The 16,847-nt window shown below is 42.8% G+C and overlaps 1 protein-coding gene and 1 long non-coding RNA gene across 9 annotated transcripts in view; one reads left to right on the top strand and one right to left on the bottom strand.

Moving 5' to 3' along the window:
* LOC105833577 overlaps window positions 1-8,996 on the bottom strand; it is a 76,062-nt gene extending 67,066 nt beyond the window's left edge. The window contains exon 1 of the long non-coding RNA XR_004964911.1: window positions 5,480-8,996. This is a non-coding gene — a long non-coding RNA (uncharacterized LOC105833577). The remainder of the gene's footprint in view (window positions 1-5,479) is intronic.
* Window positions 1-16,847, top strand: part of LOC105832186 — a 546,626-nt gene that overhangs the window by 278,128 nt on the left and 251,651 nt on the right. The window contains exons 1-2 of one of the 8 annotated variants that reach the window (XM_036293141.1): window positions 13,582-15,078; window positions 15,984-16,023. The exons of 6 other annotated variants lie outside the window; for them this stretch is intronic. The gene's annotated coding sequence lies outside the window, so the exon portion shown is untranslated. Of the gene's footprint in view, window positions 1-13,581; window positions 15,079-15,983; window positions 16,024-16,847 lie in introns of those variants that run through there. One more of the 8 variants, XM_036293144.1, reaches the window with a different exon arrangement.

Below are 16,847 nucleotides of genomic sequence, written 5' to 3'. Positions count from 1 at the left end.
GGCCGGTCCTATCCCTTAGTTATTGATACAACCTTGACTCTTCCTCGGACACGAGAGAGAGAGAGAGAGAGAGAGAGAGAAAGGCTCCGACAATTCCGCGGCTGGCGCGACGATAACGATGTGTCTTGCATGGTCGAGTTAGGAAGTCCGCACTGCTCACTTGCTCGCACTTTGCAAGCTTGCTTTATGTCTCTTTTCTTGGTACGAAGCGGGAATACATGCTTGTTTCATCTCAGGCGTGGAAAATGTAGCTACAAAGAAGTGCACTTCAAGTAACAGACTGACGAAAATAACACAGAGATGAAAGAAACACACTTTTTTTCCGAGGAAGCAATTACTAGGATGGAAAGGGCACATATGCCATTTCCTTAATAGACATAAGTATATACATCTGAACATTAAATAAATAATAAGTAAATAAAATTATTACCAGATATCTGTGAATCGTGTCACGAATTAACAAGCTATCGCCTCGTAAAAGCTAAGCATTTGATTTACTCGTAGAAAATTAATTTCAAATTAACAGAAATCAAGCTGAGGAAATTTCAGATAATGTATATATTTGCTTTCATGCAGTTCCCAAGATCCACGATGTGCTACTCGCTACTCTCTGTCTACGAGTAGGTAGGTACTTATTTACCGTACTCGCGAGTCCCCGGAAGCGAATCGCGAGGGTAAACACACGTGCGCAAAATTAAGGAACTTTTAATTAACCTCGGTCGCGCTTGAGACACCGTGTGTAATCTCCTCTTTCGTTTCTGCTCGCGTAACGGGCGATTCGCAGACTCCGATTAATACGCGCACGTCACCCTTTCGTCCTCCGAGAGAAGAAGCTCCCGCGAGATCCTTATCGGGCGCGAGAATTACGCGGAAGTTCCCGGCGGCGCGGCGTTCGGCCAAATAACTTCTGTTCTCGGAGACGGTGGTGCCGTGAGGATACGAGGGATACGTTACTTGCACGCCAAAATGAGTTTCGCCATTCGGGCGAGCGAACGAACTTCGTGGATCGCGATTTTATCAAGTGCCATCCGTTGATAAGATTAATCGATGCTAATGCCGTAAAGAGAGCAACGTTCGCGATTATTAGCTCGGCAGGTCGGTTTAATGGTACACCAGTACTCCTTTGCAACTATAAGGCATGTTTCATCCTCCGCACTCTCTCATTCTACTCTCTCTCTCTCTCTCTCTCTCTCTCTCTCTCTCTCTCTCTCTCTCTCTCTCTCTCTCTCTCTCTCCCTCTCTTTCTCTTCCCCGCCTACTCTCTTCATCCCTCGTCGTCGTTGTCCTCCTCGTAGAACTGGTGAATTTGCAATTCTGATAAAGCAAATGCACTCGTAGAACACAAGCAAGAGCGCCGATGTTAAGCATACCTCTATACATCGGTCAATATTGTTGCACGATATATTGATACTCCACAATATTCGTTTAATGTCCATATCGAAAGTTTTCGCACAAAGTTAATATGCTGTACATTTTTTTGTATAATGCTTGGCCAGATTGTTATAAAATGTAATAGATTTAATTTTTTAAAGAAAAAAAAAAGATTTTTTAAGAGATATAAAATAAATGTGTAGAAATATAGACTAAATGTACATAGACATATGTAAAATAGTTACGTCTAATTTTTTTCTCCACAATAAATGGAAATTTAAGTTAAATTATATAAGAAACAATTATTAATTTCTGCAAATAATACTAGATAATGCATTTATATACGTGGAAAAAATACTTTTGTCAAAGTACCTGAAAATTTAATTGTTTATAGATCCAAAAATAATTCTTTGAATTATTAAACTAATTGTGCAAAATGCTCAAGTTGATTCCTAGAATGTCAAAATTTTGTAGTTTTGTTCATCATGCTTGAATAATTATTTTACTGGTTTGATAACATTTTCAGATCTGCATCTAGCCATTTTTTAAAATACTTCAGCAATACAGTTCTTTTTGTGTATAAATAAACATGTCTCCTCGCGACGAACAAACGAGCGAATTTTTGCTAGCTAGTTTATCGTCAACAACGACAAAGTTGCATCAATATTTATCATACGGATCATTAACGTTGCGCTGATGTTGATCTCTATAGATGAATCTCTCATTTATAAGATACACACTGTCGTCGTGTCGTTATTTGGACATTCCAAGAGGCACAAATGATTAAGATGCGGAACAATTGAAGAAACTCAGACGGTATATTAGCGAGACTAAGAGATTAATGTATATGAAATAACCGGGAGTTTCGATTAAAAAGGTCTCCCGGGACTTGGCGAGGTAAGGAGACGGTTCTAAATTAATATTCTACTGAACTCTAACAGGCGCGTAGGAATTCTCCTTGGACGCACTAAGGCACTCGCCGCGGCTGTCTCGAGGGTCTCATTAAGAGATTTCGACCGGATCAAGATGGGCTGCGGTAATTGCAGTTTTCGACATTAATTAGTATCCGGCAGACAGGCCTTCGCGAGAGTTACTTGTTTTGTCAACGCCATCAGCCTCCGCGCCGGCTTATTCCAAACGTATTCAATATAACGGCAAAGCAGACAAGATCCTTTCGTTTCACATTTTCACTATATACGCTCTGAGCTTATTTATATAATATTGAAGAATATATCATTCCAACTTGATAACTTTCGTGAAAATATCCTTGGAGCATCGCGATTATTAAAGATTTACAGCAACGTTAACATGTGTAACGTATAAAAACATACGTCCTAAAAACATGTATGTTATCATAAATGCAAACAATTTAATTTGGTGTATTTTGCAATTTTGTAAACGAGCTTAATTGAATTCTCAGCGAAATGTATATTGAATATGAGAGCCATTTGGCTTCAAATTACATGGATCGAGTATAAAGGATGATGGATTTGCACGATTATGCGCAACATACTCCGGGGGAGATTTATTAAAAACCGAAAACATAATACTATATTATTTCTCGAAAGCTGTGATACGATAATTATATGTATATGCGTAACGTTTATCTCCAATATTTCAAGTAATCACGTTCCATCGGATGGGCGCACTACCTTTGGTCTGCGGCACTCGTTTAGCTAATGAGTATCGTGATTTTCATGCGCCGCGACGCATTGGGATTCGTCGGAGGACGAGGACCCTCCCGACCGAACAGGGTTCTCCGAGCGCGAAGGGCGCAAAAAGGGAAGCGTCGCGCCCTGTACTTACCGGGCGCACCGCAGTCTAATCAGTCGGCGGCGAATCGATGGGTTTAATTAAGGAAACGTCTTACGACGCGCGCGGGCCCGGTTGTAAAGCCCGAATGTACACGGTGGCGCGCGGCGCCCGCGTGCTGAGACGTGTACACGTACGTGCGTGTGTGTGCACAGGTGCGGCCGCAACCTTTGCATGTGCATACAGGGTTTTGGTGCGCCCAGACGTGGCGCAAACTCGGCGCTCATTCCGGCTGCTTTGCGAAGCGCCTAAGCACCTATCGACCTCCGACGATGTTCCAACGCTCTTCGTAAGGTAACTTCCACCATCTTGCCAATTGGGCGCGGTACACCGTGTATTTTCATTCGCGCAAAATCCTCAGAACTGTACTGAGAACGTCTCGCGTACGTGTGTCGTCTTCACTGCCATATCATTATTATATTCATTATCGCTATTATAATATTTATATTTTATTTTAAAGCGATACTGCTTGCACCGATAAGAAATGTGGTATTAATATTATATCGATCCCTGCGAATGATATGCTACTAATATTTATATTACGTATATCACGACCCTAATTTTACCCTCGAGAACACGGTAAGCCTCGCCCTACGAATTACATTAAGATGAACATAAAGCCTTCACGAAGCTTCGACATGATTCGATGCGATGGAACAGCGGATTGAGCCGTTAGATTGGATCCTACCGAACCCATCTCGATAGGCAACCGACCGGCTATTAACACTCCGTCGATCGAGCGTGCGCGAGCGAGAAGAGGCGCGTGCATGGACATGCACGCGTGCGTGAAGTCGATCCCGTGGCTGCCGTCTGCTTTCCCACGAACGTCCCGCACGGTCCGGAGAAGACGAAGAGGGAAACGCGCGCGGAGGGCTAATCCGCTTAGATCTCGCCCGACACGCAACGGTGCAGCCAGTGTTTCTCTCTCTCTTAAACACTGACATGCAATCACGCGGCGCGATGCGGCGAACGTATGCGGCGAACCACCGGCCGCGGTGGAAATCGTGGAAAATTGTGATTTGCACGCCCGTCACACGCCCGGTTTCGGTCGATGATTCATCGAGGAGTAGGAGAGGAAGAGAGAGAAAGATACGGACGGAGCTAATTTCGAAGCACTTTCGGGATATGAGAAAATACGTATTACGTCGATGATGAATGGTATATGTATCGTGTATCGCCGCCACAATGTGATCTCGGTAATTCGGCGCGCTATTAGGGCTACTTTAATTATATCAGAAAGCAGGATTACCCCGGAACCGAGATATTATCTTGGGACAATATGTTTCTCTAAGATATAAATTGTGCATTGGGATTTTTAATACTGTCAATTTTAATTAATCAATCTTTCTTGCATTTCATCTGCTGCCAACAAATTTGCATACCGTCGAGATATTTCGATAATTAGCCCGGTGTGTCAAATTTTTAATTAATCCTCGCGATATCCCCGCCGACCTTTTGTACGCGCAGAATTCGACTTCGCGCCGTGACGCCGGCGTACGTTCGTTAGGGTCGATCTATTGAGAGATTTCGTTAATTAAAAATTATTATTTTGGCCGCGGCTTTTTGTACGGAAGCGTCGGGGGCGGGGCCGCACTTCGGCACCAACGCGGTCGCCATGCCGCCCACTGTCTGCCGCCACTCGTCAAATATTTTTCGAGGGAAACCGTTATTAGTGGACTTCAATATCCTGCACCAACCTGTGCCTTCGGGCTGTTCTGCCGGCACAGTTTGATGCCGGATATGAGCTACCAATGTCACGACCCTGACGACGTCGATAGGCGCGATATGAGCTGAACTTCGGACTATTCTGGCAGCTGTCGTCTACTTGGGGGAGACGTTGCAAAGTTATTCGTGGAACTAATCGGCTTTTCGGACGACCGCGTCCGTCGATCATTTTTTTTCACACGTGTATATACTTTCAGAATTTTTGCGACATCAAATTGACGCACGATATCTCATTTCGCAAGTGATGTCACTAGAGCCAGCTGTTTCGGCTTCTCTTAGCTACTACTAAGAGGGACGAGGAAGATCACGAGAAACTTGGAGATGAAACAAAAAACAGCAACGTGATATAGAAATTAAACAAAATTTTTCAGCAAACAATAAGTAGAGTTTGTCGCGAATCGGATAATAATATTCCCAACCTGCAGTACAAGAGCTACAAGCCCGAAAGCTGCCAATATGTTTCGTATCACATAATGCTAAAATAATCAGATCATGGTTGCGTTGAACATGCCATATCGTACCCGCTAATTATATGATACACGTTAATTACGTATAATTTCTCCGTATTTACCAATCTCATGATAAGCCCCGGTCCCACTGCGCTTTCCACCCGATCAAACTGCGTTCCTGCTTACAATGCCATCCACCGACAGAGGTTCTCAATCGTGTGCTGGATATTTTATATTATGTAGAAATATGACGCGAAATTCTTTTTTGCCAAAACACAAGTTCAACAAATAGAAATTTCACATGAAAAATAAATTACGGTGTCACGAAGAATTTATTTCTTCGTTGACGTTTCTTCGTCGCACGGGGTGACTAGTGCGCGTAATAAAAACACGTCACAAAAATGCCGCAGTTAGTTACCGTTGTATACCCTTACTTCCAAGCGCAAAAACGAACTCGACCGCGGACAATGGCTGACACGGTCGATTGAGAACTTTCGGCATGATTGGCGCATGCGTTTCGAAATTAAGAGTCGTTAGCTGGATAACTATCGACTGACAAAATAGCCAACCACCGCATGCGTACAGGAAATGGGTCGGCAACGATGCGAAGCGGCGAGAACCGACGTGCGTTTCCGGTCGTCTCCGTTCGATCACAAGACCCGCCGTGAATACTGTACGCTACGCTAAAACGCGTGTACAATGTTGTTGTTCAATCTATCTACTCACGTGCGTGTGTACTCCCAGGAGGGAGGGGAGGGGGTAGGGCACGCCTTTGCGTTTCACGCGTCGGTTCACGTCGCGCCTGGGCGGCCAGTTTGTATCGACACTGATGTCTCAATTAGAAGCAGCTGGCATCTTCCCCCTTCTCCCGGAAGAGGGTCCGTCTGGTTCCCGCGCGCGGCCCCGGAGTGCCCATTAAGGGAGTTCTTCCTTAACCCTATGATTTCGCTCGCCCTCCCGCGGAGCCCTGTAATTAGCGATCGAGTATCGATGTTAGTATGCGGCGCGTCGACCGACGACCGAGGTGGAAGAGAGAAAAAGAAGCAAAACCGAAGGAGGATGTATCGGGCGGTATATTCGTCGTGCCGGTGCGAGTGAAATGAAAAGGAAGGCACAAAGCTCCGATCAAAATTGCAATTAACATCGCCGGGCTCGTTGCGCAGTCTTGCCGATTCCGCAAAAAGAGAAATACCGCGAGGCAACTATGCCACTTTACTCCCGGTGATGGGATCTCGAATATAGCTTTCGCATTGTAGGTCGTAAATTTATAAGGGACGTATTTTCTAAATGTTACTCTTTATTGGAGGCTTTAATAAGATACGTGAAATTTATATGAGGGAAGAAAATGAAGCAAACACGCACGTACACGTGGGAATAAAAGTGTCCTCGCGAAATTTACAAGCGGCGCCGGATTACGGTCGGGTCGCGCGAAAGGTGAGCTTTCGCCACGGCAGTAAAGAGTTTATCCGGCTCGTTTGTCCGACACGAGAGAGGCTCGCGTGTCGAGAATAATCAGCCGCGATAAAACGTCAATGAAACCTCGCGGCTCCACCGCCGATTAAAACGGTTATTACGTGTGTAGCGAAACACGGCTGCATCGCGGCTACTTGTATTATGCAGACTTGTGCATGAGCGATAAGTATAATCATAGGCTGCACGTGCTTCTCCCAGTCAAACCGTCTCGAAGGTAACGCCGACTGGGGAACCGAATTGTTCGTGCTAATAAAAAGAAAAGTGTTGCACTGTGTTTTCTGGGATAAAAGTTCTCGAGGACGCCCGTAGCCTCTCCGAATCGGTTGTTATCCGCCGTTTTACAGGCATTCTCTTGAGTGCACGGCTTCCATGATAATGGAAGGCTTTACTCCCTATACTGCACACGATTCAACGATTCTCAATATATTTCCTTCACATTCGGGATTATTGTCGTAACGTTGAAGAGACGTTCAGAAATTCTGAAACCTTGATCTCCGCCACGATTTCCATCACCTCCGTATAACGCTAACTTGGATTCTGAAATATGAATAACACGTCGACTCTGATTGCAATCAAGAGCGAATCCGTTATACAATTTACAGAATTATTTCCAGACGCTACGTTGACCACACGTAACAGATATACGGGAGAGGGGCGGGAAACTAATGCAAGAGGAGAAGAGGACCGCGGGAACTGGTGCGCTCGCAATCGTCGGTGCCGGACCGAAATGCAAAGCCGCTAATCTGATTCGGAGGCTCACGGAGAAGGCGATGTAGCTTCTGGCCCGGTGGCTTCGCGTGGCCCGATGTGGCACGCGGATTCCCGTCAATTATACATTATAAACAGTCATAAATATGCAAACTGTGGCGGCGCTCGCCGTTGGTGGCGACGGCGATTGCGGCCGTCGCGACGCGCGGTTGTCTCCCACGCGGATTTGCAGCCTCGCTTTCTGAGCTTCCACGTAAAAGCCGGCGCGCGATCATGAGAGGGCCATAAGCCCGTACCTTGATACGACTAATACCGTCTAAACAGACGCCACGGGCTGCCACGTCCCAAAATCTTTCTCGTCTCGATTCTGATTCGTGCGGATTTCTTCGACAGAGTTTGCGTTTGTATGCGCGTGAATTGATTATATTTCTCGAATTTTTATTTTCAGAACAAGACAATGTTAAATATTTTTCAAATAAAACAAAATTGTGCGTGAAGAAGCTAAGCCCGTTTAGATTGCGAGTATCAAATTTTTGTTAAGTATATACGGAGAAAATTTTCTAATTATTTTATTGTAAAATTATGATAAATAGTAAACGCAAACCAAGGAAAAAGTTATGAAAATTTTTATTATGCTTTTCAAATTATTATAGTATTTAGACTTATTTTATAATTCTTTCAAATATCTTCTTATGGTCCGTAGCTACTATCGTATATATTAATATTTGATATAAAATTTTCTTTCATGTTTGTGGCACGAATGTTTGTGGCGAACGATAACGCGTACAAAAACTAAACGCGATTCAATCTAGATAGAGAGGAACTAAGCACCGCTTAATCGGGAGACATATGAATGTAAGACTTTAGGAGAGTTAATCTCTATAACGGGACTTTAATCGTGTGGACACTCCTCGCTTCTGTACTCCAATCAGCTTATCCGGATAAACGCGCTTCGCGTCAGACCAGCAAATACGTTTACAGCTGAGATCGCGCATCCACCTGAGAAAATATATGTAACAGTCACTTTATTAACCGAAGACGGTTATCATCCCGTTGGGCGCATGGACCATTCAATAATTGAACGTAATCTTCTTCCAATTACATTTTGCCATTCCTAAACTCAAACGTCCTCAAGTAATCCATGCAACGAGCACGCCTCGAATCCACGGAACAAATTAACTTTAATTCCTGAAAACTGCAATTTCCCCGCAATGTATCTCTGACATTTTTATTACGTCGCAACCAGGCGCCGCGACCGGAGCAACAAAAAATATATACGCGACACTTCATTGTAACGAAAGTTATCGTGCCGTCTGCAATGAGTCCGCGTAATTCCGCGCTATTAAAAGCGTCGTAACATAACACCACCGCCGCCAGTTTCTCCCCTTAATGTTATTAATTTCGTCTGCCGTCCGCGCGTGCGTCGTAAAAGGTTCGAATCTTAATTCGAAATCTTGAAGGGAGAAACTTACAGAGCTCGCGCTTGCGTTTGTTTTTTTTTTTTTTTTTTGCGTCTCTATTACGATGGTCCAAGTGAAAATCCGAATGGGCGGCGTACTTGCCGGGGGGGGGGGGGGAGAGGATCGTAGAATCCGGATTGGTTTCCGCCATCTCGCGAAACGATACACGCGATTTCGCCATCGTCCACGCGAATCCGCGCAATTACGGGATCCCGCTTGCGAGAGAAGCTCGAATGCGACGGACAGTTTCAGCTGTGTGGTCACAAATGGCTAATTTTCTCGTTAGCGGCGACGCTCGTGTCCAACGTGATTTTTCCTCGGCGGGTCCGTGTTGCTACCGGTCGTTTTAGAACCGCTTACACGACGCTTACGCGAGTGGAAAGTTCAGCTGACGTTGCCCGAGGGGCTCTTTGATGATTTTTATCACCCGCGAAATGCGGGAAACAATCCGAGCGTGCAATTCGAGAAAATTAATTTCACCCCCACTTTAAGAGAGAGTTTAGAATCGAGCTAAATAGAGGAAATATTTATTTTCAAAGAAGAAGAAAAATAATGTGACTTCAAAGTTCACATTATTAGAATCTCAAGCCTTTAGAAAGTTGAACAAATTTCGTAAAGGTTTTAAATATGAGAAAACTTTTGTAACAAGAAAACTTTTTTACAGATACTGCCGTAGTATCTTTACGAATGGTGGTATAAAATTTTGTCTACGGTGAAAAGGATATATTCCATGTAGTCCGCTAATGTCCCTGGAGAAAATTTGTATATAATCCTTCTACAATTTTTTATAATTCTTAGGGAATTTTTTTCTCTTCGCGTAAATAAGAGACAAAGTTATCAATCTATCCATCGAGACAACTTTGGCCCCTCCTTGCGGATTTGCGGCTCTTTCGTTTCGTACCGAACGATCCCGTTGGGAAAGTGAGTAATCGAAAACGTTGGTACGTGCGTACAATAACGTGAGCTTGCGACAAAGTGGAACGATTAACTTTGTGGCCAATTGCCGCCTTTATTTTGCGAATAACTTGATTGAACCTGTCACGTTCTACTTATCTTTCGAATTACAAGTTGTCGAAATTTATCTTGATTTACATATCTTTCCTTCCTCTGTCTTTAATCTCTCTTTTATTTTAACGAGGACAATTAAGATAAGTAGAGAAATAACAATATAGCGTATCCTTATATATGTGTGAGGGAAAGATTAATTTTTAATTATTGTATTAGTGTCAAAGTCTAAATTGATAAATTAACAATTTTACATAACGACATAGGTATATGTGTTAAAAAAAAAAAAAAAATAAGTTGAACAATTTAAAAGCCATATGGAGTTTCATTTATTTTTACAACTTGACATAATTTTATTTCCCAAATCGTTCGACGGCTTCGGGATCAAGTCGTCTTGTTACGCCGTCTGCAATCATTTTGCTTGGCCAGCTAGCACATCAAAGTTAAACGCTGAACTGGTTACCGGGATACGTCGTCGGTTAGCCGGTTAAGAGAGATCGCGCTGTCGGTACAGCGTTCGGAAAGGGTTGAGTTTCTCAAGAGATCACTCGTCTCGAAAGGGCCACTTTTACCTTGATCTTGATCACGGATCACCGCGGCTCTCAAAGAGATCGGCGAATGCACGCGAGATTTCGAACGAAAGAGTTGATCAAACGGGCCGGCCGGAGGAATTATAGCCGGCTCGGTAGTCCGGTAAAGGGGGGTGATGCTGCCCCTTTGCCGAGAGCGACATCGAGAGATGTTCCCTCTGATCTCGCCCGGCAACGACTGATAAGTGGACAAAGAAGCTCGGGGAAACGGAGTGTCTCGAAAGCTCGGTTTGGTTAAAGAGACACGGGCTACATGGAAGGGAGGAAAAACGGCGGAGATGCAGCGAGGGTTCGCACAAACGTCGACGATCGCGCGCACCCCCTACGAGGCTCGTTAGGCATCGACAGAAAGTTGCAAACACAAGCAACAAGTTCGCGTTCTCGCTGTTTGTCCGCTTAATACGTTCCGAAAATTTGCCTGTAAACGAGATTTGCATAAAGGAGCAACAATTTCCTCGCACAAAGGCGTTTACCGTACCTCCAATTTACACTAATTGCGATTCATGGGATAAAAATGAAACAATAATTACAAATTCTCAAACAATTTGAAACTACGTTGTCATTTTGCAAATTTTGTATATAAACTTGAAAACACTGTGTTATAATTGAAAGTTGAAATTTAAAACCTGATGGGAAAAAAAAACAGTCTAGGTAGAAAAAATTTTTTAGGTAGAAAAGTTTTGTCTGACGATTACACCATTAAAAGTATTGCTATTATTATGACGTGGGATGTGTGACGTGCAGATAAAGAGATTTCGCGGATTTTCAGTTGTCTTCGACTTTCTGTCACATAGCACTTTAGTAAAACTGTAGTGTCAAAAGAATCTCTCTCGTTACGACAAAAATGTAGTCCGTACATATCGAAGGGCCATGAAAAAATGTGCGGTCGTTCGCGACATTCTCTTCAAAATTTCCGCGCCGGAAAATTCAGACGCTGTCGGAAGCGCGAGAGGGCGAACGAATTCCGGGAAGATCCCGGCGGAACGAAATTTTCTGACGTCCCTCGTCGTCTCTTTGTTGTTCGGCCTTTTGTTCCGGCCCGATGGAAATGTTGGCCGGCGACCAAATTGCGTAACTCTCGCGCGAGTGTCGCGGAAGGGCGAGTCTGCGGAAGTTCGAAGGAGCAAAACCGAGGGGGTAGAAGGGAAAGGACCGAAGGACGAGAGATAGACGGGGATGAAAGGGGGGGGGGCGAGAGACGGTGCCGGGCGTTGTTTGGACCCTGTGGTGAGGGTGTGCGTATGTGTGTGTGTGCGCGTGCTCGAGAGGGTGCTGTGGATGGATCGGCGTCAAAGTGAGGCAACCTGATGTATATGCATGCTACTCCCGGGTCAGCGGGATGGCCCGAATTACCATAAACATGCTAGATAGTAGGCTAACTGCCGTTGTTCCCGTCCCGACCCGCCGTACCCCTCGGTCGGTTTACCCCCTTCGATTTGGCAGACGCTATAGTCGATTTCTGTCTCTTGTCTCGGTATATACGAACGTCTCTTGCCTCTTTGTCGTGCTTGCTTTACGACATTATCGAGGAAGGTTTTCTTTATCATTTATTATATAAACGATAAAGAAAACGTTCGACTCCTCGGATTCATTGCATCGCGTCCTACTTAATTTTGAATATTGTATAAATTCTTAATCCCACAAATTTAAAACACAAAAAAAGATAATTGTATGTGATGTAGTGAAGAAATTATAGATACAGCTGTAAATGATAAGAAATACGTGTATATAAAAGCGTAACATGAATCGAATAGAAATATATTGCATTAATCTGGAAAACTTTGTTACATTCATTTTGAAAGAAAGACTATAAAAAGTTGATTTAAAAAATAAATTTTATGCAAACTAGAAAAATTTTGCTCCATTATATGAGCGAAGGCACATAGGGACGTCTATGTCTTCCATGGAGAAATTCAATCGCGATTCTATCGAGAAAGAATACGTACCGTGAAATAGAAGAAACGGACTTTGATGTTCGTTTTGCACGATGGATTTACCGACGCACCATTTCGCAAATGGCTTGCTATTTGTCGCGACTCCGAAACTTGACTCGCCACGTTTTCCTTATTTCCTAGCCATCTGTTTGTCGCTCGCGAGCCGTTCGTCATAAAATTAATCCTTGCATCCATTATTGGCATCCGATTATTTATCATTCGGCCGATCGCGTTCACGGTTTCTTCTAAAATTTTACGAGATATTTAATTGATTGATTGAACTAAATCTTACAAATTACAGTCGTATGTACGTGAAAATAAATTTAAAATCTAATATGAAATAATAAGATCTTCACTGAATTGTGAATTTTAAGGATTATATATTCAAGCGAAAAATATTTGGAAGAAACTTTTCTTACTCTCATTCCAGATATAAATTCATTATTTACATAATTTTATATCTGGAAATATTTCACGTATTATAGCTTTAAATTATTAAAATGATTTCTACGATCTATGTTTTTGGCTTGCAAAATTATTGAAAATTCCAGAATTCTTATATTCTTATTAATTTAGAGACATATATGAAAAACTTTTCAGTTCTTTCTCTCGTACCTCTTCTAAATATGAAATGAGTTAGTAATAAAATTACATAATAATATTATTTACATATATCTTTTTTGGGGGATCTCGATGAATCTCGGGTTGAAAGAAGCCATTCTCGCATATCCGATAGTCCCCTTAGGCGATGCATATTCATTTCCACCAATGTAGATTCCAGTCTGTATAACACAAAAGAAATGAAAAGTAAGTTAAATCGGAATTAACGTAGAATGGAGCGCAGGACGCTCCGTTCGGCGAGAGTCACTTGGGAGATCGAGAAACGCAGCAATGCATTCGACTCGAGTTATTTTGTAATTGCTTTAACGTTTGGTAAACAGCGACGCGTCGGTTGGCGCGCGACTGTGCTTTTTTGCGCGCCAGCGCGCGCCGCCGCGTCATCAAGGTCGCGCGCCTCGTATACTCGTATTCGTACGGTGGAGCTCGAGCGGACGCACAAGCAGCCCGAGCCGCTCCGGGCACGTCGCGTTCGTTCTCCCTCGTAGACGCGATCGCGGCTACGGACATTAGTCGAGTGCGGGTAGTTTCCTACGATACAATCCGTGACTGCCGGTCCGACCGATCAACCCGCGCGACAATGCGACCGGTGTTGCACTCGCCGCGACTAGTGTTGTGCTCGAATAACCTAAAATCACTCGGATGGAGATGGGATAACGTGGAGTTCGAGGCTAAGGACAACATTGCGGTTATTCTCGTTATTCGCTCACCTTAGGGGACTCGAGAAACAGTGCTTTCGTCCGGGACAAAGGTTGGAGGTTATATGCGCTCTAGAAAAGTTACACACGCTACTCGCGACCGTTCGAGATGACGTATTTTCGACGCGAAGGCAGACCTCTCGCGAGATAGAAACAGAATCGCGACGCGGGATGAGAATTGTGAATTAACGTGCTGTGATATTTGCGGACGATCGCCCGACGACGCTCGGATGTATCCTCTCGATGCGATGTAAATGCAACTTGCTATTCCTGAACTCGGAGTAACACTTAACCTTCATTCACGTGACCGGAAAGAGCCGATATATCGACCGTCTTTGCAAGTAATACATACCCTCCGCGAGATTTGCAAAACGTATTACGCGTTTAATATTGAATTTCGTGTATTTTCGGGCGGCGTTCCGTCGCGGCTCGCCATCACTTCGTCGGCAATTCAACTTTGCTAGTCACGTCGGGACGAGAGTCAGCCTTGTTAGTCGCGGTGGACTTCAGACTGAAGCTGGTGTCGAGCGAAGTGCGTCGCGTGTGGTGAGCCGAGTCCACGGTCGACTGGCGTCACGACGCATTTCTATTGGGCGATCGAGCTTTCTCGCGTCGATATTCGTCAACTTCGATACACATAGGTCGATGATTCAGCGAAACGTGTGCCTCGCGAGATTCACTCCCGTTGTAGTTTCGTCGGAACCTGACGACTCTCATCCGTCGCTCGTTCGGCGTGTCCACGGCGTTTGTCGATAACTTTAATTCGCGTACATTTCTCTTACGTTGCGATTCACGTGGCAAAGGGATAGTGAGCGTATATATACCATTTGCCATTCAGAGTGCGAAAAGTGCACGGCAATGCGGTTAGAAGCAACAGGTGTAGTAGCGTCATCGTCGTCGTCGTCGTCGTCGTTGCTGTCGCGGCGAGCATCGTCTGAAGTTGACCGCGCGATTTTTTCATTCCGTCGACCATGTTGGATTCATTCATGTACGGTGTGTATCAGACGGAGTATCCCGTGCGATCGGCAATTTTCTCGCGTCTAATTCCCCATCGCGATAAAGTGCACCATCGATGTCGCGAGTGTCGTGCCAAGTACGTCGCGAGATCATCATCAGGTAATTAGCGCGCGCGTAATTAGCCGCGAGTGAGTGAACGTTGTGCGAGTGCGTTTTGCGGGAAAAGGAGGAGGTGCGGTCCGGGGAGAGGCATCGGGAACCGACGGAGCAACCGCCGGGTGAGTACAATTCGTTGTTTATTTGTTATTTATCACGCGTGCGAAATTATTTTCGTCTTGTTCCCATCGGTCTGGGCAGTTTGTAAGAAAAATGGATTTTTGTTTAACCTCTACGTAGATGTACACTGCCCGATAACGATTTGTTTCTTGCTCCCTTCCCCCCCGCAGGGTAAGGGGAACGTGGACAATAATCACGGCGCCATCAGCTGACAGCGGCTAATTGGACATTTTTATTGATCTAATTATTGTTGTAAAATAGTTGCTAGATCGATAAAGATCTACTCCGTCCTTATCCTGCGAGGGGTGCCTAGGAATGAATTATTGTCGGGCAGAATAATATCTATTTTACTGCTAAGAGAAACGATTACTTGATTTATACTTTTTTTTTCTTTTAGTAAGTAATGATACCTTTTAACAAAATTGTTTTTTTGATAACTGTCTTAAGATATACTTGTTACAAATTTTAGACAGATTTGTTATCGTGAACTTGTAAAAAGAATGTATATTCCTTTGAAAAATATTATAAAATTTTATCGAAGAAAATTCAATGAACAGATCAAATATTTGTTTTAATTTAATATTTTTGATGTAAATATTAAATTTCTAGGATTCAGAACACATTTTGGAAAAAAGTTTGATATTTATAAATTTATGAAATTATTTACATTTATATTTTTTGGTACACAAAAGTTTATTTTAAATAAATATTACTTGTTTCAAGTAATGAGTGTATTTTAAGATTATTATCAAGAAAATATTCTTTAATATGCAGATAATTGTTACTTAAAAGAAGGAAAATTAAATAACTTTTTTTAACACTAAAATATTTTTCTGCGTAGTAGACTGATTCCCAGCACTATGACTTTCTTAATTGTTGCTATAATTTAATTATTTATGTTTTATAGATTTTTTCAACGCTTGACTCCGTCGCTGCGCATCGTATCGGTAAGTCAAGCAATTGTTTATTTTTATCTAAGGTAATGGTTTTGCGAAAATTATATTAAATAAATTGGAGAAAGATATTACAGATGAATAAACAATGTTTGAAATTATGTTTTCAATAAGATTTATTTAAAACATTTTAAAACGTTTATTCAACTTTCCTCGTAAATTCTTTTTACGGATTTTGTCATTTTTAATTATAAAAAAAATCTTTTAATTTTTTTAAATTTAAACGTTTTAATATTTCTTTATATGTATATCAAGATATATAGCTTACATATCAAACATTTATATTTTATTTTTGTCTTTTCGAGTCATCGCACTATTTATTGAACTTTTTGTATCGCTATGCGCTTTATTAAAATTTACAAAGATGTATTAAGTATGTAATGTGCAATATAAATTTAGAATTTTGCATTTTGGAAATATGAGAAGAAATACGGATTTCATGAAAACATTTGCTATTTTTTAAAATTTGTTTCGAAGTTTAATTTATTTTTCACATTTCGTTAATGTAAACCGTCATTTTCTTGTCTGACTTGTTAAACATTCCACCGTGTGATGCTCTCGATTCGGGAGTCAGATTTTCTACCGTTATCTAAGTGAATGTCAAGAGAATCTCCTCTCCTCAAGGATCCGATCATACCGATACTTGAATGCGATCAGTTGCAGGAGAGAGGAGGACTGGCAAAATTGCTAGAGGGTAGTTAACATTGCGCCGTAGGCATGCTGTTGCAATCCGATCTTGACGATCAACGGGAATTTCTGACCAATTAGAATGCGGCATGCTGCTGCTGTTGATCGGATAACACCGCGTCTGCCTGTCA

The sequence above is a fragment of the Monomorium pharaonis genome, chromosome 1 (assembly GCF_013373865.1).
Source record: "Monomorium pharaonis isolate MP-MQ-018 chromosome 1, ASM1337386v2, whole genome shotgun sequence".
NCBI classification, from domain to species: Eukaryota; Metazoa; Arthropoda; class Insecta; order Hymenoptera; family Formicidae; genus Monomorium; species Monomorium pharaonis.
The sequence above is the reverse complement of the archived record's forward strand: the minus strand, read 5'-3'. Positions and strand labels throughout refer to the sequence as shown.